General features: G+C 43.9%; 1 long non-coding RNA gene across 3 annotated transcripts in view; it reads right to left on the minus strand.

The window, feature by feature from the left end:
• LOC133511520 (uncharacterized) overlaps positions 1-27847 on the minus strand; it is a 59976-nt gene that overhangs the window by 13881 nt on the left and 18248 nt on the right. Inside the window, exons 4-5 of one of the 3 annotated variants that reach the window (XR_009797931.1) lie at positions 13884-14029; positions 13285-13566 (exon numbers count right to left, since the gene is read on the minus strand). This is a non-coding gene — a long non-coding RNA (uncharacterized LOC133511520). Of the gene's footprint in view, positions 1-13284; positions 14030-27847 lie in introns of those variants that run through there. The other 2 variants (XR_009797930.1, XR_009797929.1) reach the window with 2 other exon arrangements.

Below are 27847 nucleotides of genomic sequence, written 5' to 3' on the forward strand. Positions count from 1 at the left end.
GGCACTCTGGTTTCCTCCCACATCCCAAAAACATGCATTAATTGGAGACCCTAAATTGCCATTAAGTGTGATTGTGAGTGCAACTGTTGTCTGTCTACATGTGCCCTGCGATTGGCTGGTAACAAGTTCTGGGTGTACTCTGCCTCCTGCTCATTGACAGCTGGAATTGGCTCCAGCACTTCCGTGACCCTTTGTGAGGAGAAGCAGCTAAGAAAATGGATGGATGGATGGATGGATGGATGGAGGGACTGAGAGAGAGAGAGAGAGAGGAGAGAGAGGAGAGAGAGAGAGAGAGAGAGAGAGAGAGAGGTGCAGCATGGTGATGCAGCTGTAGAGCTTTGGCCTCAGAATTCTGATGACCAGAGTTCAAATCCCGGCCTCCCCCTGTGTGGAGTTTGCATGTTCTCCCCATGCCTGTGTGGGTTTTCTCCAGGCACTCCAATTTCCTCCCACATCCCCCCAGAAACATGCATTAAAGGAAGACTCTCCCCAAAATTCATATGCATAATAAACCCTCCAATGTGAAGTAATATTATTATTACATATATTTTGGACATTAATTGAAAATAAAAATTGAAAATAAAGAACATATTTGAAATCCAGGCAAAATCTGGATATGTGCCAGCGTTTTGAGCGAAACGCGGAAGAAACATCCTTGACTCCGCCTCTGACATCTCCGGTGCTTAGCATTACAGACCATTCGTTCTAGCTAAGCCACGATGCCGACTTGTTCTGCACCAAAACTGAGAAAACGCACCCAAATTTGTCCTTCTTTAACCTCCCGTGGGGTCAACCTGACAGGATAAAGCTGTGGCTGTCACAGTTGAGGCTCATTCATCAGCGAAGAAATTTGCACGTATTTAATCATTACTGGTTAATAGCCTCTTGTGCTGGTACGGTTAAGCAACAGCATACATTATGAGGCGTAGCCGATCAATCGCGGACTTCCATGTGTGGAGTTTGCATGTTCTCCCCATGTCTGCGTGTGTGTAAACTTGCCTCCTGCCCATTGGCAGCTGGGATTTGCTCCAGCATTCCTGCGACTATCGTGCGGCTAAGAAAATGAATGGATGAATATATACGTGTAAGCACACAACACTTCCCAGTTACTATATACGGCGATGCGCGCATGCAAACGTCCCCCCACCCCCATCCCCGGTCGAATGCGAGAAACGGAGTGCTTGAAAAGTACAATTTGGGGAAGGAAAAAAAACTCTGGTCACGCCTGCTTGCATAATCTCTCTATTGAAACCAACTCCTCACAAAAGCATCAAATCTCCGCGGTCCATATAATGGGACTGTTATTGTTATAACACACTCCTCCCGACACATCGACTTCCGCCTGTGTGCATTCTGGGTCAAACACTTGAACATTGTACATTGTTATTTTTGTTTTGTTTCCTCAATGGCGGGAGTAGGAATAGCACGGAGCCTCGACTCTGTGTTACACTCGCTTTGTTGCCTCTGAGCACACATTTCCTGGTTACTATTTATGGCGATCCCCCCGCCCACCCACCCCGCCGGTCATTCACGAGAGGCTGAATGATTGAAAAGTACAATTTGGGGGAAAAAAAGTCTGGCCACGCTTGCTGTACAATCTCTATATTGAAACTCCTCAGAAAAGCATCAAATCTCCGCGGTCCATATAATAGGACTGTTATTGTTTGTCGTTAGTGCCACGCCCCCTCTATAACACGTCAAGTGTTAGATGTGTGTATTCGGGCTCAAACGCATAGGCTTGAACATTGTACATCATGCTATTTTTGTTTTGCTTGTCTGTAATTATTTTTCACATAAATCGTCCACAAAATGCCAAAAAGTGGATGTTCTGTTTTCGGTGAAATGTATCAGCGAGCAATGGGGGGGTCAGAACAGGAAGCACTGCAGGTGTGGCAAACGCTGATTGGCTGTCAGTTTTTCAGCCCAACTCATTGGATTGTCTGAGCGAGAGAGGAATTTCGATAATACTTTTCAAATTTAGAGATGTTTCTCGGTAAAATCTGCAGATAACTCTGGCATTAAAAGAAACACTGAACCCTCATCTACTAACTTTTAATGTGTGCTCCTATTCCTAATAGTCTTGACAAAGTCTTCCATTAAATGGAGACTCTAAATTGCCCTGAGGTGTGATTGTGAGTGTGACTGTTATCTGTTTCAATGTGCCCTACAATTGGCTGGCAACCAGTTTAGGGTGTTTCAGAAATTGGATGGATGGATATCAATACATGAATACATACTTTGAGCCCCACCTCCAGGCCTGGCTCCAGAGGGGCCCTCGGTGATCTGCGTTTGAGCAAAGGACCTACATCCAATTATTTTCTTCGTCATAGAAGTCTAAAACTCGTGCTTTGTATGGTTCCTCACGAAAGATCTTTTTGCCATTGGTGACCCTGCCAGGGGTGTGAAGCCACAGACAACTTGGGTCCTCGGATCATTGGGACACACAAACCCTTCCACCACAATAAGGTGACGGCCAAGGAGAGGTGGTGGTCACTTCTGTAATTAAATGTTTATATCACATACTCAAACTCAATAATGCTTAACTATTGGTGCACTCGAGACACCCCCTCTACAGTTAATATTGATTTTATGGTGACAACATTTTGTTTCCGGAATGGATTCATTTGAGTTTGGTTATTTCCTCTGGGAAAGAAAAATAAATCTTAACAAATTGGAAGTCCACTTGCTTGCCAGTATGTATTGTGCTCCACTTTAGATTAAATTAAATTAAAAAGTAATAAAAAGAAGTCTTTGGCATTACTAGTTTTCTTCATCAAGCAATCTAAAGTGTGCAGTCTAAATGGGGCGTTTTCAGGAGATTTTCCATCATCAATTAAATTGAAAGCAGAGATTTTCTCCTAGTTTTTATTTATTATCTTATTAGTTGTCAATTTATCTTGCCCCTTTTATTTTTTTCTGTCCTTACTTTTTCTGGAGGCCTACTGGATTCTGTTTTGCTCGAGAGCTTTGTCGTTCCCTCTGGCTTCCAGCCTGCTAAACAATCAGTTAATTAACCAGCTCAGCCCTGGATCATTCTGGAAGCTCTCAGAGGATCCCTGGAGAGGTTCACTCTTTCCCAAATTACAAATTTACTGATTAATTCAGGGGACTGGTATTAAGAGCAAATCTCAAATGATATTGTGAGACGAAGGACAATTAGTGCATTTGTACGTCCATGCACGTGTCTGTGTGTGTTTGCTTTAAGAGCTGGTGACTGAATAGCTACTGATGAAAACGAGAAAATCTGGGGTTTTTTTGGTTTTGTTGTGTTTTGGGGTTTTTTTTGCCTTTGAGATGGCGACCCGTTTGGTGTAATAATGAGACCTTCTCACTTGCCATCACAGATGCAATCAAGATCTAACACTCCTGGAAAAACAACATTGGTCGGCAACAAGCAAGGTATCATTTGAGCATGTTTGTGTAGCTCATTGCTGGCGCAATCATTTGGCAATATTGCTTTCTTTGTCCTCACAGACAAACAGGCCTAATTGGCTATTTCTCAGTCTACTGTTGATGATTGCCCATTCTGCCATTTTCTGATTGGTCTCTATTTTCTACTGCCACAAGTGGAGAGAAAATGGCTCTTTAGTATCTCCACAGTTTGATTTTAAAGGAGATAGACATTCGAATTGGGGTTTTCAAAGCCTACAACCTCCCAAAATAAAAAATAAAAAACATAAAAAAGATGAAAAAAACAAGTTTACACTTGTGATTTCCATGTTGTTGGGACTGTTTGGGGTATACCTTTGGCCCAGTGGACAAAGAAAGGTACAAAAAAGCAAGAACTTGAATCCTTGAAACCCATAAAACCTTCATAATGAGCTTCAACAATTATTAGCTAGCCACTCTCATCAGCTCCAGCAATCTTTCAACTCACAAATGTTCATCTGACCAAATGGACTGATTCCAACAGTTGTCAAAAATCTATCGAGTGGAAGTCACATTTTATTCCCATATCATCATATTTTGGGTGCAATGACTAAGTGTATTCACTGATGGTACGGCATGGGAGATTCATCTGATTGTGGTGCAGCCATTGTAGGTTCATTTCGCACTCAGAGACAGTGTGACACTGTGTCTGTATATATGTGCCTTGTGACTATCTGGCTAACACTCCTGGTTGTAGTCATTCGCCCGATGTCAGCTGAGAAAGGCTCCAGTGAAACAGAACGGGAGAAGTGGTACAGGGAGAACATGCAAACCCCACACCAACGTGGCTGGGATTTGAACCCTGCTCCTCGGAACTCTGAGGCCAATGCTCTACATCTGTGCCACCGTCAGGCTCCACTCTTCGTAACTTTTAATTTGAATATTCAAAATGTGAACATCGGCGGCACGGTGGGTCAGGTAGTAAAGCGTTGGCCTCACAGATCTGAGGTCCTGGGTTCAATCCCAGACCCGCCTGTGTGGATTTTGCATGTTCTCCCTGTACCTGTGTGGGTTTCCTCAGGCCACTCCGGTTTCCTCCCACATCCCAAAAACATGCAACATTAATTGGACACTCTAAATTGCCCCTAGGTGTGATTGTGAGTGAGCCTGTTTGTCTCCATGTGCCCTGTGATTGGGTGGCAACCAGTTCAGGGTGTACCCCGCCTCCTGCCTGTTGACAGCTCAGCTGGGATAGGCTCCAGCACTCCCCGCGACCTTCATGAGGAGAAGTGACAAAGAAAATGAATGGATGGAAAATATCAACATTATTTAGAAGATAAAGAAACTGGAGGATTTTTACATGGATTTAAAAAACACACACACACACACACACACAGCCAGAAAGATTGTACACAGCAACAATCACCAGTTAATGTGACAATGGTACTGACATGTGAACTTTAAGAGGGAGTTGGGAAAAACTGTTGTTTTGAGAAACTGGCTGATGATTGGAGGGATACAGAGTGAAGAAAATAAGTATTTGAACACCCTGCTATATTGCACGTTCTCCCACTTAGAAATCATGGAGGGGTCTGAAATTTTCATTGTAGGTGCATGTCCACTGTGAGACAGATAATCTAAAAAGAAAAATCCTGAAATCACAATGTATGTTTTTATTTTTAACAATTTATTTGTGTGTTACAGCAATGCAGCCCTATGGAGGCACAAACCAGTGCAATCTGTAGGCCCATACCAAGCCCGGATAAATGCAGAGGGTTGCGTCAGGAAGGGCATCTGGCGTAAAAACTGTGCCAAACAAATATGAGCGTTCATCTAAAGAATCCCATGCCGGATCGGTCGTGGCCCGGGTTAACAACGCCTGCTGGCACAATCTGAAGGAGATTACTGACTGTAAAGTAGTGGTAGGGGAGAGTGTAGCTCGACAGCATAGGATGGTGGTGTGTATGATGACTCTGGTGGTGGGTAGGAAGATTAAGAAGACAAAGGTAGATGGTGGAAGCTGAGAAAGGAAGAATGTCGTGCGGCTTTTTGGAAAGAGGTGAGACAGGCTCTCGATGGACAGCAGAAGCTCTCGGAAGACTGGACTACGACAGCCAAGGTAATCAGAGAGACAGGCAGGAGAATACTTGGTGTGTCTTTTGGTAGGAAAGAGGAGGAGACTTGGTGGTGGAACCCCAAAATACAGGGAGTCATACAAGGAAAGAGATTGGCAAAGAAGAAGTGGGACACTGAGAGGACTGAGGAGAGGCGAAAGGAGCACATCGAGATGAAACGCAGGGCAAAGGTAGAGGTGGCAAAGGCTAAACAAGAGGCATATGAAGACATGTACACCAGGTTGGACACGAAAGAAGGAGAAAAGGATCTCTACAGGTTGGCCAGACAGAGGGATAGAGATGGAAATGTGTTGACTGGTGCCAGTAGTGTGCTAAATAGATGGAAAGAATACTTGGAAAGAATAGAAAGTTGATGAATGAAAAAAATGAGAGAGAAGGAAGAGTTGAAGAGGCAAGTGTGAAGGACCAGGAAGTGGCAATGATTACTAAGGGGGAAGTCAGAAAGGCACTACAAAGGATGAAAAATGGAAAGGCAGTTGGTCCTGATGACATACCGGTAGAGGTATGGAAGCAATTTGGAGATGGCTGTGGAGTTTTTCACCAACTTTTTCAACAGAATACTAGCGGGAGAGACGATGCCAGAAGAATGGAGGAAAAGTGTGATTGAGTCCCCATTTTTAAGAACAAAGGCGATGTTCAGACCTAAGGAAACTACAGAAGAATAAAGATGATGAGCCACACAATGAAGTTATGGGAAAGAGTAGTGGAGGCTAGACTCAGGACGGAAGTAAGTATCTCCGTGTCTTTTTGGATCTAGAGAAAGCCAATGACAGAGTACCAAGAGAGGAACTGTGGTACTGCATGTGTAAGTCTGGTGTGGCAGAGAAGTATGTTAAAATAGTACAGGACATGTATGATGGCAGCAGAACAATGGTGAGGTGTGCCTTAGGTGTTACAGAAGAATTTAAGGTGGAGGTGGGACTGCATCAGGGATCAGCTCTGAGCCCCTTCCTGTTTGCAGTGGTAATGGATAGGCTGACCGATGAGGTTAGACTGGAATCCCCTTGGACCATGATGTTCGGAGATGATATTGTGATATGCAGTGAAAGCAGGGAACATGCAGAGGAACAATTAGAAAGATGGAGACATGCACTGGAAAGGAGAGGAATGAAGATTAGCCGAAGTAAAACAGAATATATGTGCGTAAATGAGAAAGGTGGAGGAGGAAGAGTGAGGCTACAGGGAGAAGAGATAGCGAGGGTGGAGGACTTCAAATATTTAGGGTCAACAATTCAGAGCAATGGTGAGTGTGGTGAGGAGCAGGGTGGATAGGGTTAGAAATGAGCTCATTAGAGGGACAGCCAAAGTTTGATGTTTTGCTGACAAGGTTTGAGAGAGCAGACTTCGATGGTTTGGACATGTTCAGAGGCGAGAGAGTGAGTATATTGGTGGAAGGGTGCTGAGGATGGAGCTGCCAGGCAAAAGAGCGAGAGGAAGACCAAAGAGAAGGTTTATGGATGTGGTGAGGGAAGACATGAGGGCAGTTGGGGTTAGAGAGGAAGATGCAGAAGATAGGCTAAGATGGAAAAAGATGACACGCTGTGGCGACCCCTAACGGGACAAGCCGAAAGGAAAAGAAGATTTGTGTGATACAGCTGCAAATAAGTATTTGAACACCTGTCTATCAGCTAGAATTCTGACCCTCAAAGACCTGTAAAAGTCCACCTCCACTCCATGTATCAGATGAATCAGATGCACGGAGAGCAGAAGTCAGGCAAACGGGAGAGCGGGAAAAAGGCATCAAGGGCAGTGATCTGGCAGAGGACGAGTCATCCCCTGGGTCCTATATATACTGAGAGTAATCAGCCGAGACAAGGTGCAGGTGTGCGCTGACTAATTGGCTGGCCATGCCCAACCAGGGCAGGAAGCCAGGAGCATGACGGACGGCCCAGGAGCATCTGCATTGGCCACGTGAAAGTCCCTGATGAGGGAGCGGTCCATGACGAAACAGGAGGGGATCCAGGAGCGCTCCTCCGGTCCATATCCCTCCCAGTCCACCAGGTACTGGACCCCCCTTCCCCTGCGGCCGGAAGACAGCAGCTGGCGCACAGTATACACCGGCCCGCCGTCCACCATGCGGGGGGGGGGGGGGTTGGTTCGGGGGGGGCTTGGCCAGAGGAGGCAGCGACGAAGGGCGATTCGAGCGTAGTCTGCTGACGTGGAACGTAGGGTGCACCCTCATCGACCTGTGCAGTTTCAGTGACACGGCAACTGGGTTAATGATCTTGGTAATCAGGAACGGGCCAACGAACCTGGGAGAAAATTTGTGGGATTCCGTCCACAGTAGGAGATCTTTGGTGGAGAGCCACACTCGCTATCCCACCCTGAGTTCTGGTGCGGCTCCTCCTCTTGCAGGGCCGATGGGACCGTGGAGTCTGTGACCAGTGAAGGAACCAGGGACGGAGGATAGCCATGCACGTCGTGGAGTGGAGCCATACCTGTTGAGGCGGAGGGTAGAGAATTGTGAGCATACTCTACCCCCTTGATGTGTTGGCTTCACGTGCTCTGGTTCCTGGATGCCAGGCATCGAAGTCCGGTCTCCAACTCCTGATTTACCCTCTCCGTCTGGCCGTTAGACTCCAGACTTTGCAGACCTCTGTCAGAAACAATGTCCCGGGGTAGCCCCTGGTAACAGATGACCTCGTCTAGCACCAGCTGGGCTGTCTGCTTGGTCGACGGGATCTTCGGAAGCTGCATGAAGTGGACCATTTTGGAGAATCGGTCCAATACAGACAGCACCACTGTGTTCCATTGGGAGGGCGGCAGCCTGGTGACGAAGTACAGTGCAATTGTGACCACGGGTGGAAGGGGATGGACAGAGGTCACACCTCTCCAACAGGCCGTAGGCGGGAAGTCTTATTGGGCGCACATACCGGGCAGACGTTGATGAACTCCCTCACGTCATTGCTGAGGTTGGGCCACCAGAACCTTTGTTCGACCACTGAACGCGTTTTTGTCATACCCGGGTGGCAGACCGTTTTGTTGGTATGGGCCCAGTTGACGACGTCTCCCCGTAGAGATGGAACGACGAAAAGGCGGTCAGACGGACAATCCGCGGGCGGCGGCGTCTCTCCCAGGGCCTCCTTCACCCGCGACTCAACCGCGCAGGTGAAGCTGGACATGAATCTCTGGCAGGATAGGAGTGGCCTCTGATTCCGTGCGCTCCCCCTCGTGAATCTGTGAGAGTGTGTCCGGCTTTCCGTTCTTGGAGCCTGGGTGGAAGGACAGAGTAAATTGGAAGCGAGTGAAGAACAGGGCCCACCTGGCCTGGTGGGTGTTCAGCCGCTTCGCGGTCTTCAGGTACTCTAGGTTCTTGTGGTCAGTGAAGACCACGAACGGCACTTGCGAGCCCTCCAGCCAGTCTTCCAACACCGTCTTGACTGCCAGCAGTTCTCGGTCTCCTACGTCGTAGTTCCTCTCTGCCGGGGTCAGCTTCCTAGACAGGAACGCGCATGTGTGGATCCTTCCATCCTTGGGACTCCTCTGAGACAAGACGGCTCCGATTCGCGAATCTGATGTGTCAACCTCCAGCATGAACTGGTGATCTGGGTCCGGAACAATGAGGACGGGCGCGGCGGTGAAACTCGCCTTAAGATTGTCGAAGGCCTTCTAGCAGGTCCTGGACCACTCGAAGACGTTGTGTGGTGAGGTGAGAGCGTGCAGAGGAGCGGCCACTGAGCTGAAGTTCCGTATAAACTTTCTGTAGAAATTAGCAAATCCTAAGAACCTCTGTACGTCCTTCCTGGTGGCAGGGGTGGGTCACCGCAGCACCGCGTCAACCTTCCTGGGATCCATACGTATCTCCCCCTCTGCCAGGACGAAATCCAGGAAGGACATGGACGCTCGGTGGAACTCACGTTTTTCCATTTTTACGAACAGCTGGTGCTGCAACAGACACCGGAGCACCTCCCTGACCTGTCGGATGTAAGAGTTCAGGTCTGATGAAAAGATTAGAATATCGTTGAGATACACAAATGAGTTCTTGTTCAGAAACTCCCGAAGTACGTCATTAATGAAGTTTTGAAAGACGGCCGTGGCATTTGTCAGTCCAAAAGGCATCACAAGATACTCATAATGCCCTGTGGGAGTGTTGAACACCGTCTTCTATTCGTCTCCTTCCTGGATCCGCACCAGATGGTAAATGCTGCGGAAGTCCAATTTGGTGAAGATCCGGGCTCCCTGAAGGAGTTTGAATGCCGTAGCGATCAGAGGCAAGGGGTGCCGGTTCTTGACTGTGATGTTGTTCGGTCCTCGGTAGTCGATGCAGGGTCGCAGCGTGGAGTCCTTCTTTTTGATGAAAAAAAAACCCGCACCGGCTGGTGAGGATGAGGGGCAAATGAGTCCGCCTGCCAGCGACTCCTCGATGTAGTCCCTCAAGCCCCAAAAAAGGATAATACAGTATATCATAAGACGTGCATGAGGTTTGATGTTGAACAAAAAGATAAGAGAAAACGGATTTTTTAGATTGGTGACACAGATGGGATTTTGGAGGAAGTTAAAATTATAAATGACAGAATTGAAAATGTACTGATACATGGGAAATGATGCTGAGTAACTCAGTAGAGTACTTTGAGGAGTTGATCAATGGTGAAAAATAAAGAAATTATGACAGATGAGGTGAAAAACATTGAAAAAGTCAGTCGCCCAGATTAAAAAGGTATGTACTAAGAAAAGCTCTGAGGAGGTTAAAAAGTGGAAAGGCTCCAAATGATATACTAGTGGAGATCTGGCTGTGCCTCAGAGAGATTGCAGTGTGAGGACAGATGACAAGATAGTTCAATATAATCTTTGAGAATTGGGTGGATGAGTGGAAAACAAGCATTTTGTTCAGTTAATGTGCAAGGCTGTAGCACTATAGAGGAATTGAGTTGATGATGGATTGAAAATTTGGTAGTGTTTATATGGGAGCAATAGGATGGTTAAATGCCTAGAATGAGTATCATGGCTGCCATATTTGTCCTGAGAATGCTTATGGAGAATTACAAGGGAAGTCGGAAGGGGCTGTGTAGTATTTTTGTGTTTGGAAAAAATACAACAAATATCGAGGAAAATCTGGAGTGGAAAAAAAGTGTCAGACCAGTCCATATCGTGAATTGGAACAATAAGACTGTTGATGAGGTCTGATGCTGAAGTAATAGGAGAGTGAAGATGGGACTACATCAGAAAAAATGGACAAAAGTACAGTTCAGGGCAATGGGATGTGTAGAAGAGAGTTGAACAAGAGAGCACAAGAAGGATGGAGGAGGTGAAGAAAGATCCATGGGTTATTTATGACAGAAGAGCACCAGCTAAAGTGAAAGGAAAAGTTTATAGAATGGTAGTGGGACCAGGAGTGTTCTCCGGTTTGAAGACAGTAGCAATAACCAAAATACAGTGCTGGACATGGAACAATTTAAGATGATGAAATTATTTTAGGGAGTGGGAGGGATAGATAGGATCAGGAACGAACTCATGAGGGACAGCACAGACTGGAAAGTGAGACAAAGCTAGTGACGCCAGATTGAAATAGTTTGGACATGGATATATTAGAAGAATGCTGGAAATGTCTGGTTATAGATCTGCTGAGGAAAGACCTTTAGATACCTGGAGTTGGAATAAAAGATGCAGAGGTCAGATAGAAATGGAAGAGGAAAATATGCTGCTAGGGAAGAAGAAAGAGTCCTGAGAGCAACATCATTTGTATTTGGACCATTCAGAGACAGAACAAAAACAGCGCCTTCACAGATAGACGGCTTGGTAACATGCTCTAAAGTATTGACCATGTTTTTGTCCCATTTGTTCATCTTTGGAGCAATTAGGCATCATACTTAGCAGGAGGAAAGAAGTGTTTAGAAGTGGAAAGTACTCTTCAGACATTTTCTGCTAACTTTTACAGTATTTTTGCAGAATTACTCACGGGTGGTGCGATGACTGGATCGACTGTACTCTATGGCGCGTGGAAGAGAAGATGAAAACAATGTCATGGAGGAAAGCATGCAGATTAAACTCCGACAGCAAGGACTTTAATGTGGTGTCTTCAATTAACCTACCATGCATGTTTTTGGAATGTGAAAGGAAACCAGAGTAGCCGGACAAAACCCACAGAGGCATGGGGACATTGTGTAGACTCCACACAAGCCAGGTCGGACTTGAAGCCAAGTCCTCAGAAGTGTGAGGTGGATGTACTTACCAGTTGCCCACTGTGTTCCCTCTATGGAAAACTGAATACTATATTTGATTTTAAATACTAAATATTAACCATTTTAAAGGACCAGACAGATGTGTCATAGGAGTTGAGACATCATTCACGGCAGCTCCAATTGGTTTCCATGTATCTATAACCCGGATGACCATAATAGTACAGAGGGTACATCACCCAGACAAACAAAAACGTGGAAAAAAATACTGGAAGAAGAAGAATTTTACAGTAGACGAACAGCAAATCTGCCTTATCATGTTTCAGATGTCAGGGTAACATGGGTCACCCTTGCCACGAGCTCACCATCTACCGTGAAGAAAATAAGTATTTGAACACCCTGCTATATTGCAAGTTCTCCCACTTAGAAATCATGGAGGGGTCTGAAATTGTCATCGTAGGTGCATGTCCCTAGAGCTAGTTTCTGTTGCCGGGGATCGTATCACCAATGTCCCGTCTTTTAGCCACCGCCCACTTCACATGCATTGAATCCGAGTGGATGATGTACCGCGCCTCCATTGCTGAGGCGGCCGACTGGAGCTGTGGCCATAAGGTGGTCGGTGCCTGTCGTGGCAGCAACCCATGAACACGTTGGTGGACACCAATAGTGAGGGATGCTGTCAAGCTGAAGAAGGAGTTCTATCGGGCATTTCTGGCCTCCCGAGGCAGCTGATAGATATCAGCTGACCAAGCGGAATGCAGGTTCAGTGGTCGCTGAGGCAAAAACCCAGGCGTGAGAGGAGTTTGGTGAGGCCATGGAGAATGAGTTCAGGACGGCTTCGAGGAAATTCTGGTCCACCGTCTGGCGTCTCAGGAGAGGGAAGCAGTGCACCGTCAACACTGTGTATTGTGGGGACAGGGCGCTGCTGACTTCAACTTGGGATGTTGTGAGTTGGTGGGGAAAATACATCGAAGACCTGATCAATTCCACCAACATTTTCAAGAAAGGTGACCGGGGGTGTCCAACTTTGGCTGTCCCTCTAATGAGCTAATTTCTAATCCTACCTAACCTGTTCACACCAAGCGAGAACCTAAGCATCTTCATTTCTGATACCTCCAGTTCTGCTTCCTGTTGTTTCTTTACAGCCACCGTCTGTAATCCGTACATAATGGCCGGCCTCACCACTGTTTTATAAACTTTGCCCTTCATCCTAGCGGATACTCTTCTGTCACATAGAACACCAGACACCTTACGCCAAGTGTTCCATCCCACATGGACCCGTTTCTTCACTTCCATACCACACTCACCATTGCTCTATATTGTCGACCCCAAGTTTCTGAAGTCGTCCCCTCTTGCTATCTCTATGAAACCTATTAAAAAAAAATATAGGGGCACTTACCTGTATGCTAACACGGAAAACGAAAGGCAGTTGAATATCATTTTTTTATATTGAGGCAAACTCCATTTATTCAATTTTTTTTTCAAAAAGTAAGATCTGTAATGTGTATGTAGTTCACCACAAGCAAAGCGAAATATGTATTTGTTTAAAATTTTATGACAATAGCAGAAAGACAAAAGAATAAACAAATCCAGTATTTCACAAAATTGTCAAATCTTTCAAGTAACTAACAAAAAAGTATCTTTACTGTAATGTTGGCCTTCTGAAAAGAGTATGAATTAAGCTTGTTATCTCGCTGACATGATCAGTACGAGGGAGGTTGAAGCCAGGCAGCGTGATAGCACCGTCGGGAACTCGTCCACAAAGCCAAGTCTCCGTAAAGCACAGAGCCACAGAACGTCCAAATTCTTTTGTCGGAAGCATTAGACAATGTCTCCGCTTTCGAAGTCGGACTTGTAACCCGGATCGAGAGCATTTTCATCGCGAAGCTTTGAAGAGTGCACCAACTAGCAACTCTGGAAAAGTTTCAGCGAATTGGCGAGAGTTGCTGAAAAAAAAGTTAAAAGATAAGTCCGAAGAAGGCTCTCTGATGGTTAGCAAGTCCTCTCTTGTGTACTTGAGTCCCGAGACGCCCGTGAAACACAAAAACACAAAAAGTAACGGAGAGCATTCTGCAGGCTACAGCACTGGTACACGTGAGGTAGAGAGGTTAAATGGCGGCGCGCAGAGGTGTATGAGTAATTCAGCAAAAAATGTGACACATTGACTTGAATGTATCAATGCTGTGAGTTCAACGTTTACAGCTATGCTACCCTGAGAACACCCGATCTTTGAAGCTAACTGTGTTTGTTCCCTGGTTAGTACCTGGATGGGAGACTGCCTGGAAATATCAGGTGCTGTGAGCTTCTCTCCCCAGCCAAATGCAGAGGGGTTGCGTCAGGATGGGTATCCGGTATAAAACTGTGCCAAACAAATATGCGTTCATCTAAGATGACACTCTGTGGCGACCCCTAACAGGACAAGCCGAAATGAAAAGAAGAAGAAGAATGCTGTCAGTTCAACAAATCCACGATCACATGGCAAAGTATGTGAGTATACCAGAAAGCTGGCGAAGCAAAAACTATCCCTTTGAATTTGTGAATTTAATCAATGAGAGTGCAGAATGAGACTATTCAAAAGTTTAAAGATGCGCCCTGGCATGCCCTAATAGTAGATGGGAGCACAGACATAACAGGACACAAAATGCTAGTCATATATATATCAAATTCAGGGAGGAAAAAGATGTCGGCTATAAAACTGTGTAAGGTGGTCAAATGAGTTATATTAAAAGTAAAGTAATGGAAATTGCTGTTGTAATTTGATTCTTTTAATAAACGATAAAACTTTCTGATGATGATGTGTGATACTGGTGCTTTGCCACGGTGAGCACTTCTGATGTTGCTCACAGTGGTCCTCAGTGTGCTCAGGGGTCTTGTCTGTATGCCCAGACAGAGGAAAAAATAGAGGGAACAATACCTACCAGGAGGAGTTCTTGTGGCTTAACTGAGATCGCCTTGGGATTTCCGCCAGATGAGCTGGATGAAGTGGGTGGAGAGAGGGAAGTCTGGGCTCCCCTGTTAAAGGTTCTGTCTCCTCGACCCGACCCCGGAAAGGCGGAAGAAAATGGATGAATGGATGGATGGTGTGTAATATTTTCATGATGTTGCTATTTAGAGTTTACAATTAAAGTTCATGGAACTTCTTAGCACAGACATTTACGATCACCTTGACAACTCAAGAAAAAAAACATCAGTCAAGGGACTGGGTGGACAAGAAGACTATGAATGCCTTTAGGATATCCCTGAGGTTTGGAAACTTGAAAAAAAGTGACACGTAAGCAGTTGGATTTTCCATATATGCTGCACATTAAAACCATGCTGAATGACAATAGCTCAATGGTTAGAACATTGGTTTGGTAAACCAGGGGTTGTGAATTCGTATCTCACTGGGGCCTCAACTCCACAAGAGGGGTTGTGTCAAGAAGGGTATCCGGCGTAAAAACTGTGCCAAACAATTATGAGCGTTCATCTGAGATGTCACGCTGTGGCGATCCTTAACGGGACAAGCTAAAAGGAACTTACTTTTTTGAATGACAATAACTATATGATATTTTCTTTCCAATTTCAGCACATCCATTATCTGTGCATTAAAGAATGTGTCATTTTATTCATTCAGCGAATAAGATGCAAATTTAATTAAATACTTGAACACCCCCTACGTGGGTGTGACTGAAACCACTCCACGGCTTTCTTGTCAACCACCAAATTCACTGGTCATCTATTCATCCATCCTTAGAAGCTGACTCCTTTCGCCCTTTAGCCCAGGACAGGGCCTCACTCTGGGGGACAGTTGCTGGCTTTGTTCTCACAATATGCCTCACATTCCAAAGACTTTCCCGGGTTCCTTCACATGCCTGCTCTGTGGGCAAGCGGGCTAGCATGTATCAATCCAGACAGCCAGTCCCACATCATTTTGTCCATTCATTCAAAGCACGACTTACTTCTTGGACAACCGCAGCCTACAACAAGTCCTCACTCTGGGGGACAGTAGTCAACATTGTCCCCACTCTTCAAGCCTCACGTTTTCTAGACCTGTTCTGCCCCCCCCCTCCCCCACCCTCCTTACAAGTTACTGAGGAAGAACACTGGTATGTCTACACTGCTTTTGATAGTATCATTCTCAACTACACCAATTAACTTTCATTTTTCTTTATTTATCTGAGGATGATTTTTTCAACTGAGAAGGCTTTTGTCGACAGACCTTCCCCTTTGATTTATGGAGCTCCTCAAAACAAGGACAATCTTTTTTTTACTTCTCATTTTCTTATACCACACATTTCCAGACTACATTAACACCCAAATGTACAGTTCAGTTTTGTTGACCACTGTTTGGTTTTGGAAGGGTATATCGTGACTGCTTTTTTTCTTTTTTTGTAAGCATGTTGTTGTAAGGCGGCACAGTCGGGCTTCTGGTTAGACCGTCAGCCTCACAATTCCGAGGACCCGGGTTCAAATCCTTGCCCTGCCTGTGAGGAATTTGCATGTTCTCCCCGTGTCTGCGTGGGTTTTCTTTAGGCATTCTGGTTTCCTCGCACATCCCAAAAACATGCATTAATTGGAGACTCTAAATTGCCCTTAGGTGTGACTGTGATTGTGAATGTGAATGGTTGTTTGTTTGTATGTGCCCTATGATTGGCTGGCAACCAGTTCACGGTGTACTCTGCCTTTTGCCCGACGATAGTAGGGATAGGCTCCAGCACTCCTGCAACACTTGTGAATATAAGTCGCCCAAAAAAATGGAAGGATGTTGTTGTGCCATCAGCCAAATTAATAGCACAATGTCAAAGCAGCTCAACAATATTTAACTCAGCAATTAATTAAACACAAAAGAAATATAGTGTCACGACCCATCGGAACGGAGGTAGGACCCAAATGCAGGAGTACACGGGAGACGCAGAGGTAATTCGGGAAAAACGTTTATTATTCAATGGTCGGGGATCAAATCCAGGTCCTTAGAAATGTGAGGCCAACGCTCTAAGCATTTGTTCCACCGTGCCACCAAAGTGACAAAGTACTGTTGACAAAACAATCCTCCACCAAGCACAAGGATACCATGCGCAACTACAGCAACCCCTATCAAGGATGGCGAAAAGTGCAACAATGTACTTCTGATACTAATTGTGTCATTATAGTTGCAGTGGTACACAGTGAACAGTGGATTTTAAATATACTGTATTTATATTATAATATTGGTATTCACCATTTTGGGTAAAATGCCAGCATATTCAAAATTCAAAGCCATTGAAATTATCTGAGCATGCGCCTGAATCAGTATCACCCACTAACATCAGCCGTTTTCGTTACTTGCTGAACACAAAATAAAAAAAGCTGATCCTGCGACAAAGGCTGTCTGTACTGACAGCAGTGTTATTCAGTGGGTAGAAGGGTGGAGGCGTAGGCCATAATTAAAGATGGCGGCCTTGCCAGCACACAAAAGCTCTGCACAGAGAGGGCTTTTATTGCATGTATATTTCTCAAAAGGAGAGTGGGCAGTCAACCCTCTTTGAGCATTTAATTGGTTTAACAGCTGGAAAAGAGGAGTGAAGAGGGGGTATCCAATGGAGGAAGGGAAACAAAGACATGAAAATGTGAGTCATTAGGATTTTAAATTTGCCATATGATGTTGACCTGCCTGACTTTAAATTAAGTAGAAATTAATAATTTGTAGTGCTGTCACTTCCAATCAACATCCGAGGTAATTCACTTTTCTCGTGTGTTGCAGTTGCCTAAGCCAAAATGTGAAAGACGTGGGTTTTTTGGCAGGTAGCATTTGGCTGGTGGCATCATGGGTGTTATTGTTGTTTTAAAAAATATGGTGATATTAAAAAGAGACAGGAGACACATTTATTTGTTCCAGTAATTCTAAAAATGTACTCCACATCCCACACCTCTTGAAAAAGTGTGTAACATGTTTATGTGCTTGCGTGAATGTCAACACTGACAAGTGGCTTTGTCTGGCTATTGCAAGTAAATGAAAACTGGAGCAGGGCCTTGGGGCAAGGTGAGGTCATGATGTTCCTCTGGAGGTTTCAGCTAATGGAGATCCACTGTTGGGTTGAAGGGCAGGCACTTGGACAGCAGGGTTATAATTAAAAATGTAATCCATTGCACATTGTATATGCCTGAAATTCCAATTTAAAATGTCTGCCATACACACATATAGCACTATTTTGAGTGTGTGTGTGTGTGTGCGTGAGATGAAATCATTGAAAAATATTTTAGTTAATAACTCGTGTTTCTTGCAGGAAGAAACTAATTACAAACAGAGTACAGAAACAATGAAGCGGTCTGCAGTACGTCTTTTTTTTTATATTAAATTACATCAACCCTTTTCAAGTCTGTGTTAACATTTGAATTTAATCACTCTGGTACTGACCAAAACCCTTTTGAATATTTTTTTTTCATTTCACTGATATTTTTATCAGTAATTTTAAAATTACAGTACTGTCATATAATGAGGTTTACCTTATCGTTTTAATATTGATCTGTCCATGTAGTGGTCACATGCAATCTGAAGTGAACAAAACCATGTCAGGTTTCACTTACAAAAGATTTCACTCTGATCACTTGTTTGGTTTACACCACGGTTCTGATAGAAGTCACACTTGACCAAATTTCACTGCACTATCAAACCACATTTGGCGTGTAAATGCAAACTTTGTACAAAAGCACAGACTCAATGCCAGTCAGTATCAATCAGTAATTTGGTTTGAATAAAACTACTGTTGATGTAATTGCCATTTCTTTATTTTTTTCCTTCTTCTTTTTTTAAACCTGTCCTGTGGAGCTGCATTGCCTTGGAGAATGGTTCCACACTTTTTGTGTGCAGTGGGGGAGTTTGAAATACTCCCTCTGCTTATTATATCCATCCATCCATTTTCTGAGCCACTTATCCTCACAAGGGTCACAGGAGTGCTACAGCCTTTCCTAGCTGTCAACGGGCAGGAGGCAGGGTACACCCTGGACTGGTTGCCATCCAATCGGAGGCCACAGGGAGACAGACAACAGTCACACTCACAATCACACCTCGGTAAAATCCAGAGTGTCTAATTAATGTTGGATGTGTTGGGGATGTGGGAGGACACTGGAGTGCCCGGAGAAAACCCCCGCAGGCACAGGGAGAACGTGCAAACTCCACATGGGGGGCCAGGATTTGAACCCTGGTCATCAGAACTGTGAGGCTAATGCTCTACATCTCTTCCACCGTGTCACCTGCTTATTATAATTATTTTTTCTTATTATTGATGTGATGTTTATTGAATATGCAGTTGGACAGAAAATGTTTTTTATAGGGACAGGGGGACATAGTGGACAAGAGTCCTAGGGGTGAGAACCGCAGCAGAACAACAATGAGACAGAATAGTTGAACACAAGTTACTTTACATCAGTCAAATCATGTTATTATTTGTAGGATGGGTTGGACACCTGGTGAGGACATGCAATAACTAACCAAGAGAACAAGATAAGAGATGACAAAAAATAGCAGGACAGGATGTGGGGGAAATGAGCAAGGCAGTCCTACTGATGAGTGGTGTGGTTCTTTTTTTACTGTCTCTAACATCTGTAAAAAAACTGTGAGTTGATATGTTAGTGTGTTATTAGTGATGTCAGCAAAAGCAATTAGTCTATAGTATGTGTATCGAACTTTTTAATGGATTAAGACCATATCACATGCATGTTTGTCATTTGTTGTTACGGAGCCAGCTGAGCAGGCACACTGAGGCCCCTCCACCCACCAGTGTGGGCAAAGCCAGTGGGACTTCCAGCAGGGGATGGCTATTGAACACCCAGGAACAAGGGAGGCCCCAAACCCAACTGAAATACCTGACCAGTCCCAAATGGAGGGGCAGTGGCTCTGGACCACCATCAGTGTTCAGTTGTTCTACAAGTTTGCTAATGTTGTCTCACTATTGAGGAAAAAGAGCCTTCTCGTACATGGATCTTAAACTTGAAATCAAGGAGAGCGAATAAATGCTCAAACAACTTGCCATTTAACTTTGTTTGGGGTATGGCATTGCTGAATACCATACACTTGTTTTTTTTCTTTTGGGTTTCTACAGACACTTATTCATTTCTGTAGAACACTATATATCGGTCATTAACTTTAGCAGTGGCTCTAATGAGAAAAGAGGGAGACTGTACACTGGACTGATAAACTGTAAACATGTGATGTGTTGGCAAGGGACTTTTTTTGCTTGTTTTTGTTTTTTTTAGAGCTTTCCACCACAGAGACTGAGGATCTTATTTCACACCTCATTTCATTTTAATACCTACAGTAATGGCAAGAGATATAATGCATACAAATATAAATAATCCATTCAGATGAGCAAACATTCATACACACATGGATCTTATTATGAATACAATTTTCATATAATAATATGAGGCGTAACAGTGGTGCAGTTGTAGAGCGTTGGCCTTACAGTTCTGAGGTTCAAATACCGGCCCCGCCTGTGTGGAGTTTGCATGTTCTCCCCGTGTCTGTGTGGGTTTTTATCCTGGCCCTCCAGTTTCCTCTCACATCCTCAAAAAATGCAACTTTAATTAGATACTCTAAATTTCCCCTTGGTGTGATTGTGAGTGTGACTGTTGTCTGTCTCAATGTGCACTACGCATCCAGCCCATTGACAGCTGGGATTAGCTCCAGCACTCCAGCGTCCCTTGTGAGGATAAGCGACTCAGAAAATGGATGGATGGATGGATGGATGGATGGATAATAATATGGTGTTGGTATGATGGGCGAATGGTTAGTAAACTGCCTCTCAATTCTTGCGATTTGGGTTCAAATTCGGCCTCCCGTGTGTGGCATTTGAATGTGCTCCCTTTTCCTGCGTGGGATTTCCCCAGGTAGTCCGGTTTGCTGTCGGTGGGAATTTGGGTGCAAATGGTTGTTTGTGTATATGTCCCCTCCAATTGGCAGGCGACCAGTGCAGGGTGTGCCCCGCCTCTCCCCCAAAGTCAGCCATGATAGGCTCGAGCACACCTGTGACCCTGGTGAGCATAAGTGGTCTGGTAAATGCATGGCGGGATCATAACAATATGGTTATGCACATCCCGATCCCCTCCCCCATACACCTCACTCACACAATAAGAATGTAGTAAAATATTTAGATAGTGTTGTGTATGTTTAACTGCAAAATTGATATGAGTGACTGGCCAAAAAAGCCACTTGCAATCCTGCATTACATTAGTGTTTGAATGTGGTTTCTATCCAGTCTCACTAAGCATCATGAAAATTTAATTGGCATTATTGAATGGCTAAATTGTTTCAACACTCGCTGACGAAGGCTTAAAATCACTATAGTACGCCCCTCAAATCTTACAAAAAACTTTAAGTCTGCTTCTCAGAATTAATCAGAAACTTTCACTATACAGTGACTGATGAATCACAGTTTAGTCACAGCATGCCAAAAACAGCAACAGTGGAATCTAGTCGACTATTTGTTGGAAATTATTTGTTTCTTGAGAATAATTATGACTTAAAACAGATACAGTGAAATATTTGCAAAGTAATTTGCGTTCTTTCATTTACTACTGCCTAATGCATGCAGCAAATATGCATGTGTTTTGGGTATGCTTCTCCGAAAAATTCAATTTCAATTTCCGTTGGTTAACATCACATATTTCCTCGTAGCCATCACTGTTTACACACTTTGGGAGTTAATGTCGCAAATGCACACAAACCTCTCCTACGTCATATGCAAACCTCCCATTTAACATCATCTTGATAATGGTTCGGACTTTTGTGGTATGTAGAAAAGTGTTGGATGGTCATTTAGTTCTATCATTGTGAGCAGAATTCAGTGTAAATTGGTTTTGCTGAATAAAACACAACCAAAAATATCACAATACAATTTATGTAATTACATCTAAAGGGGTAAAACATCAAGTTCGCACAGCTGTTTTGATCCTCAATATAATTAACCTATTGTGTTTGTCTGAATAGCCATGCTTGTGTTATGTTTTATTGTATGCATGAATACCTATTGTATCTGTTCATGTACGGTTACATTTAGAGACAAAATTGTCCAACATCTGGTCATTTATACAGCATGTTGGGGTAAATGAATGTGTGATGATGTTGAGTGGGCGTGAGCACATAGATCCATGCTTCAATAGAACCAGATATCTGGAACCTTTAGATCACCCCTCTCCTCCCTTTTGTGAAGCACACATGCTCCCACACATTCTACAGTCAAGGACTGTGGAATGACTAGTTGTATTAACTGGATATTAAAGGGAGGGGGGTTTGGGTGTGGATGATGGAGTGCAATGGTGAGATGGAGAGGAGGTTACTTTAGGGTAAAATGATGATTCAGGGCAATGCAGGTGGAAGTAGATGCTGAGATAATCCCAGAGTCCAGCCATTTCATGATTTTTTGTATCTGCAGTGGCTGTGGAATGTTTTCTTCCCGACAAGTTTGATCCACCTCCTTAACTTTAACAGCTGCTAATTTTCACACCAAATCGTGTCTCTGATCCTTCCATTTCAATGCTTGATTTTAGAATGCTGTCAATTTTTTTCCTTGGATGATGGTGGGATGCTCATACAACACACCCAAAACAAAACAAAACAAAACAAAAGCAAACGAATAATAAGGGAATGTGCACTTACAGGGATACCAAGAGAGTATTTTCTCTCCTACTTGCAAACACACCAAGTACCAATTGTCCAATGAGGACTCCCAGAACCATCGAATGCATGCAATTTCACTGCTTGTCAGATTCCATTTGCCACATGGCCAAACAGTGAAAATGCATTTCATGGCTCTGATTAGTGAATTACTTTCTCTGTATACATGTTCATTTGCCTGGCGTTAAACACCCCATAATATGATGCGATGGAGAAAGAATGACTAGTCCTGCAGATATTGGGCCAAAAAAAGTCTTTAGACCAATTTTACTGGCCTGTTCAGAATCGGCCAAAAGTTGGCATTTTTTGCAGATCGGCCAATGGGTTTTCAGAATCAGAATCAGATTTAATAGCCAAGTGTGTACAAGCACACAAGGACTTTTTCTCCAGCAGTTGCTGCTGCCCTGGTACGACATACAGAACAAGGAACAACATAGCAACAAGAACAAAGAATAAGAGATATTTCTATTTATAGGGACTATTTGTTATACGACGTGCAAGATGTAAAATCTATAGAAATAAGTGTATTAACAATGTCAATTGTACAAAGAGAGCAGTTTAACGTGATGAATCGTGTGGTCTACAAAATATAAAAATACATTTAAAAAAATAAGAATAATAATAGCAAGAAGAACAAATATATATTACTAATGGGCAGCACGGTGGATCAACTGGTAAAGCGTTGGCCTCACAGTTCTGAGGTCCCGGGTTCGATCCCTGCCCCGTTTCCAAAATCATGCAATATTAATTGAACACTCTAAATTGCCCCTAAGTGTGATTGTGAGCGTGGCAAATGAAGAATGATGAATGACTGCATCATCCGCAGACCTTTTAGCGCGATAGGCAAACTGCAGTGGTTCCAGCTGGGGACCTGTGACGGTCTTGAGGTGGTCCAGCACGAGGCGTTCAAAGGACTTCATGACCACAGATGTCAAGGCAACAGGCCTGTAGTCATTAATTATTTAATGAATTAATTTAATGTCATAATTCGCCAATACGATTAATGAAATTCCAGACCCACCCGTGAAAAATGAAAAACCGCGAAGTCGGGGTAAATGCTTTTTTTTTTTTTTTTGCTTCATCGGTCCTTGTCATTTTGCTGGGGATGCCGCATTTTACCCTATCAATGCGGCATCCCGCAACAGTACTGTACTAATGTGTGCTGGTGTTTTTTTTTTTTTTTTTTTGCTTCATTGGTCCATGTCGTCGTGCCAGGGATGGCGCATTAGTACATAGCGATCCGGCTTTTTTTTTTTTTTGGGGGGGGGGGTGAATCTGCAATGCACTGAATCCGCGATAGGTGACTCAATTGCTACATGTTACCGGATGATGACAACACGAGAGGATCGCTATGACTGTATTATTTGAAGAAAATGGGGATAAAACATGTGTTAATGGTCGCTGGTGCCCAGGACAGTGAGGACGTTTGTGTAAGGCTTGCTTGAGTTATGTTCACATACTTTTAATACGATATTGCTTGCAAGCCATCAACAAAACGTTATGTAGCCTAGCAAGCTGGCGCTAGTGGTTATGAGTAAACATGGTGCCATTCTTTTCAATACATGATCTGACCAGAGCAGTGATTTTTAATCTTTATGGAGCTGAGGTGCATAATTTACAGGTGAAAAACCTCACAGCATATCAAAAAAACTAATATGTCACAAAAAGTAGTATGGCTACAGTAAATGGATAGGTCATTTAAATAGATTCATTGCTCTATCTTGGGATCGGATCAGTGATTGGTTATCCCTTTTTTTTTAACTCACTGATCGGTGGTTGGCCCCCAAAAATCCTGATCATGTAAAGCCTACCAAAAAGTTGTGGTGGTTTTATGATGACTCTAAATAATTACGTGAGTAAAAGAAAGACTCAGTAAAAAAAAAAAAAAAGACAATTATTGCCTAATGACTAGCTTCTGATTTGTTTTTAAGTGAGACCATGAATGTCAAATAAAATAAAAAACTGAAAAAAAACCTGAAATTGCTGTTTTTGTATAATGCTAAACAATATCACTTGATCTAAAGAAGGATAGGAGAGAAGAAGATTGAGGAGCGACAAAACCCTCCTCGCCCCACCAGCAACCAGAGCGGGATATCTAGGTGGGCACCATCCGGCACCACTCCAGCACACATGGGACATGTAGGAATCACCATCACACAACCAATACTTCCAAGAAGGTCACCCATGTGGTCCCTCCCTAGATCGTGAAAAAAGTCCTGTCCCCACAGAAGCCAGAAATGTCAAACACAGGGACAATGGAAGAACATTCTTTCACCATGCAAACTACTCTAAAAGGAGTACAAAAATATGCTTCTTTTGAGCTGCGTGCCAACACTGAAGTTAAGCTAGTAAAGGCAAAGTCATCAACACATTTCATGTGTGTGGACGGTAAGAAACAGGGAAGAACAAGCATGGTTTCATACGCTCTACCAGCATGTCCTGGGCTGTCCCTGGGGTCTTTTCCCGACGGAATGTGCCCGGAACACCTTACCAGTCTCCCGGGAGGCCAATAATTAGATGCTCCAGCCACCTCATCTGGCTCCTTTCAATGTGGAAGAGCAGCGGCTCTACTCTCAGCCCTTCTAAGATGACCAAGCTTCTCACCCTATATCTAAGAGAGAGCTCGGACACCCTGCAGAAGAAACTCGTTCTGGTCACTTGTATCGGGATCCTGGGATTTTGGGATGTTGTTCTTTTGGTCACGACCCACAGCTCGTGACGATAGGTGAGGGTAGAAACGTAAATCGACCAGTAAATTGAGAGCTTTGGCTTTTGGCTTAGCTCCTTCTTTACCACAATGAACCAAAACAAAGTCTGCATAACTGCAGACACTGCACACATCTACCTGTCAATCTCTAGTTCTATTCTTCCCTCACTCGTGTACAAGACCCCAAGATACTTGAACTCCTCCAGCTGGGATAGGATCTTATCAGACCAGAAGGAGCTACATTGTGTCTTTGTAGACCTAGAGAAAGCCTATGACAGAGTACCAAGAGAGGAACTGTGGCACTGCATGCGCAAGTCTGGTGTGGTGGAGAAATATGTTAGAATAGTACAGGACAGGTATGAGGGCAGCAGAACAGCGGTGAGATGTGCCGTAGGTGTGTCAGAAGAATTTAAGGTGGTGGTGGGACTGCATCAGGGTTCCACGTTGAGCCCCTTCCTGTTTGCGGTAGTAATGGATAGGCTGACAGATGAGGTTAGACTGGAATCCCCTTGGACCATGATGTTCGCAGATAATATTGTGATCTGCAGTGAAAGCAGGGAGCAGGCGGAGGAACAAATAGAAAGATGGAGGCACGCACTGGAAAGGACGGGAATGAAGATTAGCCGAAGTAAAACAGAATATATGTGCATGAATGTGAGGGGCAGAGGAGGAAGAATGAAGCTCCAGGGAGAAGAGATAGCGATGGTGGATGACTTCAAATACTTGGGGTCAACAATAAAGAGCAATGGAGAGTGTGGTAAGGAAGTGAAGAAATAGGTCCAAGCGGGGTGGAACAGTTCGCGGAAGGTGTCTGGTGTTCTTTGTGACAGAAGAGTCTCCGCTAGGATGACAGGCAAAGTTTACAAAACAGTGGTGAGCCCGGCCATGATGTACGGATTAGAGACGGTGGCACTGAAGAAACAACAGGAAGCAGAACTGGAGGTAACAGAAATGAAGATGCTGAGGTTCTCGCTTGGAGCGATCAGGTTGGATAGGATTAGAAATGAGCTCATTAGAGGGACAGCCAAAATTGGATGTTTTGGAGACAATGTTAGAGAGAGCAGACTTTGATGGTTTGGACATGTTCAGAGGTAAGAGAGTAAGTATATTGGTAGAAGGGTGCTAAGGATGGAGCTGCCAGGCAAAGGATCGACAGGAAGACCAAAGAAAAGGCGGATGGATGTTGTGAGGGAGGACATGAGGACAGTGGTTGTTAGAGAGGAAGATGCACGAGATAGGCTTTGATGGAAAAAGACGACACATCGGGCGACCCCTAACGGGGCAAGCCGAAAGGAAAAGAAGATATATTACTCATGCACTCACTGTAGTAGTCTCACCACGGTGCACCATTCGCACATTGGTTGTCGACCAATACTGGCCACTTATGTGCCTGAGTGATATCGGCACCACTTGCACAATCAACTGAGGAGTATCTGCAACATTTGCACAATTGACATTGTCCCAGAGAACCGCACTGCTGCATACATTTCTTGAAATCTCAGCACCCTTTGCACAATTGTCATTGCAGTGTACTATTGCTCTAATTGGCAATCAAATTGCCCTAATTGCTGGAGGACTGCATCTTTTTGCACAATTGTCAAATAAAAAAAACTGTACCATGATTGCCAGATTACTAGCAATCTGTTATTGCTTCATGACTGTTCTCGCAATGTCTATGGCTCAAAAGTATTCTCTGCCAATTCACTGACTGTTGTTGTACTAGAGCAGCTCCAACTACCAGAGACAAATTCCTTGCGCTTTAGTGATATTTGGCAAAATAAAGATTATTATGATTCTATATCAATCTCTCTAGGTTAGTGCTTCCACCTGTTGCTCCATTGAGTTAACATACAGCTAATTTTGTGTTGGGTGACTGGGTCTAAAGCAGGAATCTCAATCACAATTTAACTTGGGGCCGCTCAAGGCAGAATCTGGCTGAGGCTGGGCCGCAGATGCACACGCACGCACATAATTTAAATTAGAACTTTTAAAAAAATCCAATCTCCTCAAACGTATTTCTTATTTTTGAACTCATAATATAATAAACAGGGACACCGGTGCAAACACTTTGTGTCCAAAATTGCTAACAAAACTTTCCACGGCAACGCTACTGTAAATTTCACTAAAAAATGTTTCTTGCTTGTATCACAGCCACATACCCCCACCATGATCGGTCGGTTTGCCAGCTGCGCAGAGAACACTGTAAAAGTTCCATTAATTTGAAAAAAAAAAAAAAAAAAAAAAAAAAAGCAGAAGAAACATTAAACTTTCATATTATGGTGGGGGGCACAAAATATTTTCTTACGGGCCGCCAGTTTGAGACCTCTGGTCTAAAGTGTGCTGACAGGTCCATATAGTAATGTTGAAAAATCAAAATATTTAAACCATAATGCACCATCTAGAACCTGAAATATCTGGTGAAGGAACAACCCAAATTTCCATCCAGAGATGCCCCTCTTGGCTGTGGTCCAGTCTTGCTCATGACACAGACCGATGTCAACTTTGAAATTTAATCCAATAACACTGTATGAAATGTATAATTTCTCAAGATCAGCATCAGAATCATTTTTATTTGTGAACTATATCAAAAATGGACAAGGAATTTGTCCCGGGTAGATGGACCCACTCTAGTATGACAACAGTCAGTTATTTGACTGAAAATACTTTTGTGACATAAAAACACAATACGAAGAGTCATTGACCAATAAAAGGTTACCAGTAATGTGGTAATGCCTACATTTTTTTTAGGTTGTTGTTGGACAATTGTGCAAAGGATGGAGAGGGCTCAAGAAATTTAGAGCAGGTTCAAATAACTCAGAACAATAGTCTGGTACAGTGACTATTGTCCAAATGGTGCAGAGACTTCAAGAAATGTAAACACTTTAAAGTA

The sequence above is a fragment of the Syngnathoides biaculeatus genome, chromosome 13 (assembly GCF_019802595.1).
Source record: "Syngnathoides biaculeatus isolate LvHL_M chromosome 13, ASM1980259v1, whole genome shotgun sequence".
Taxonomy (NCBI): Eukaryota; Metazoa; Chordata; class Actinopteri; order Syngnathiformes; family Syngnathidae; genus Syngnathoides; species Syngnathoides biaculeatus.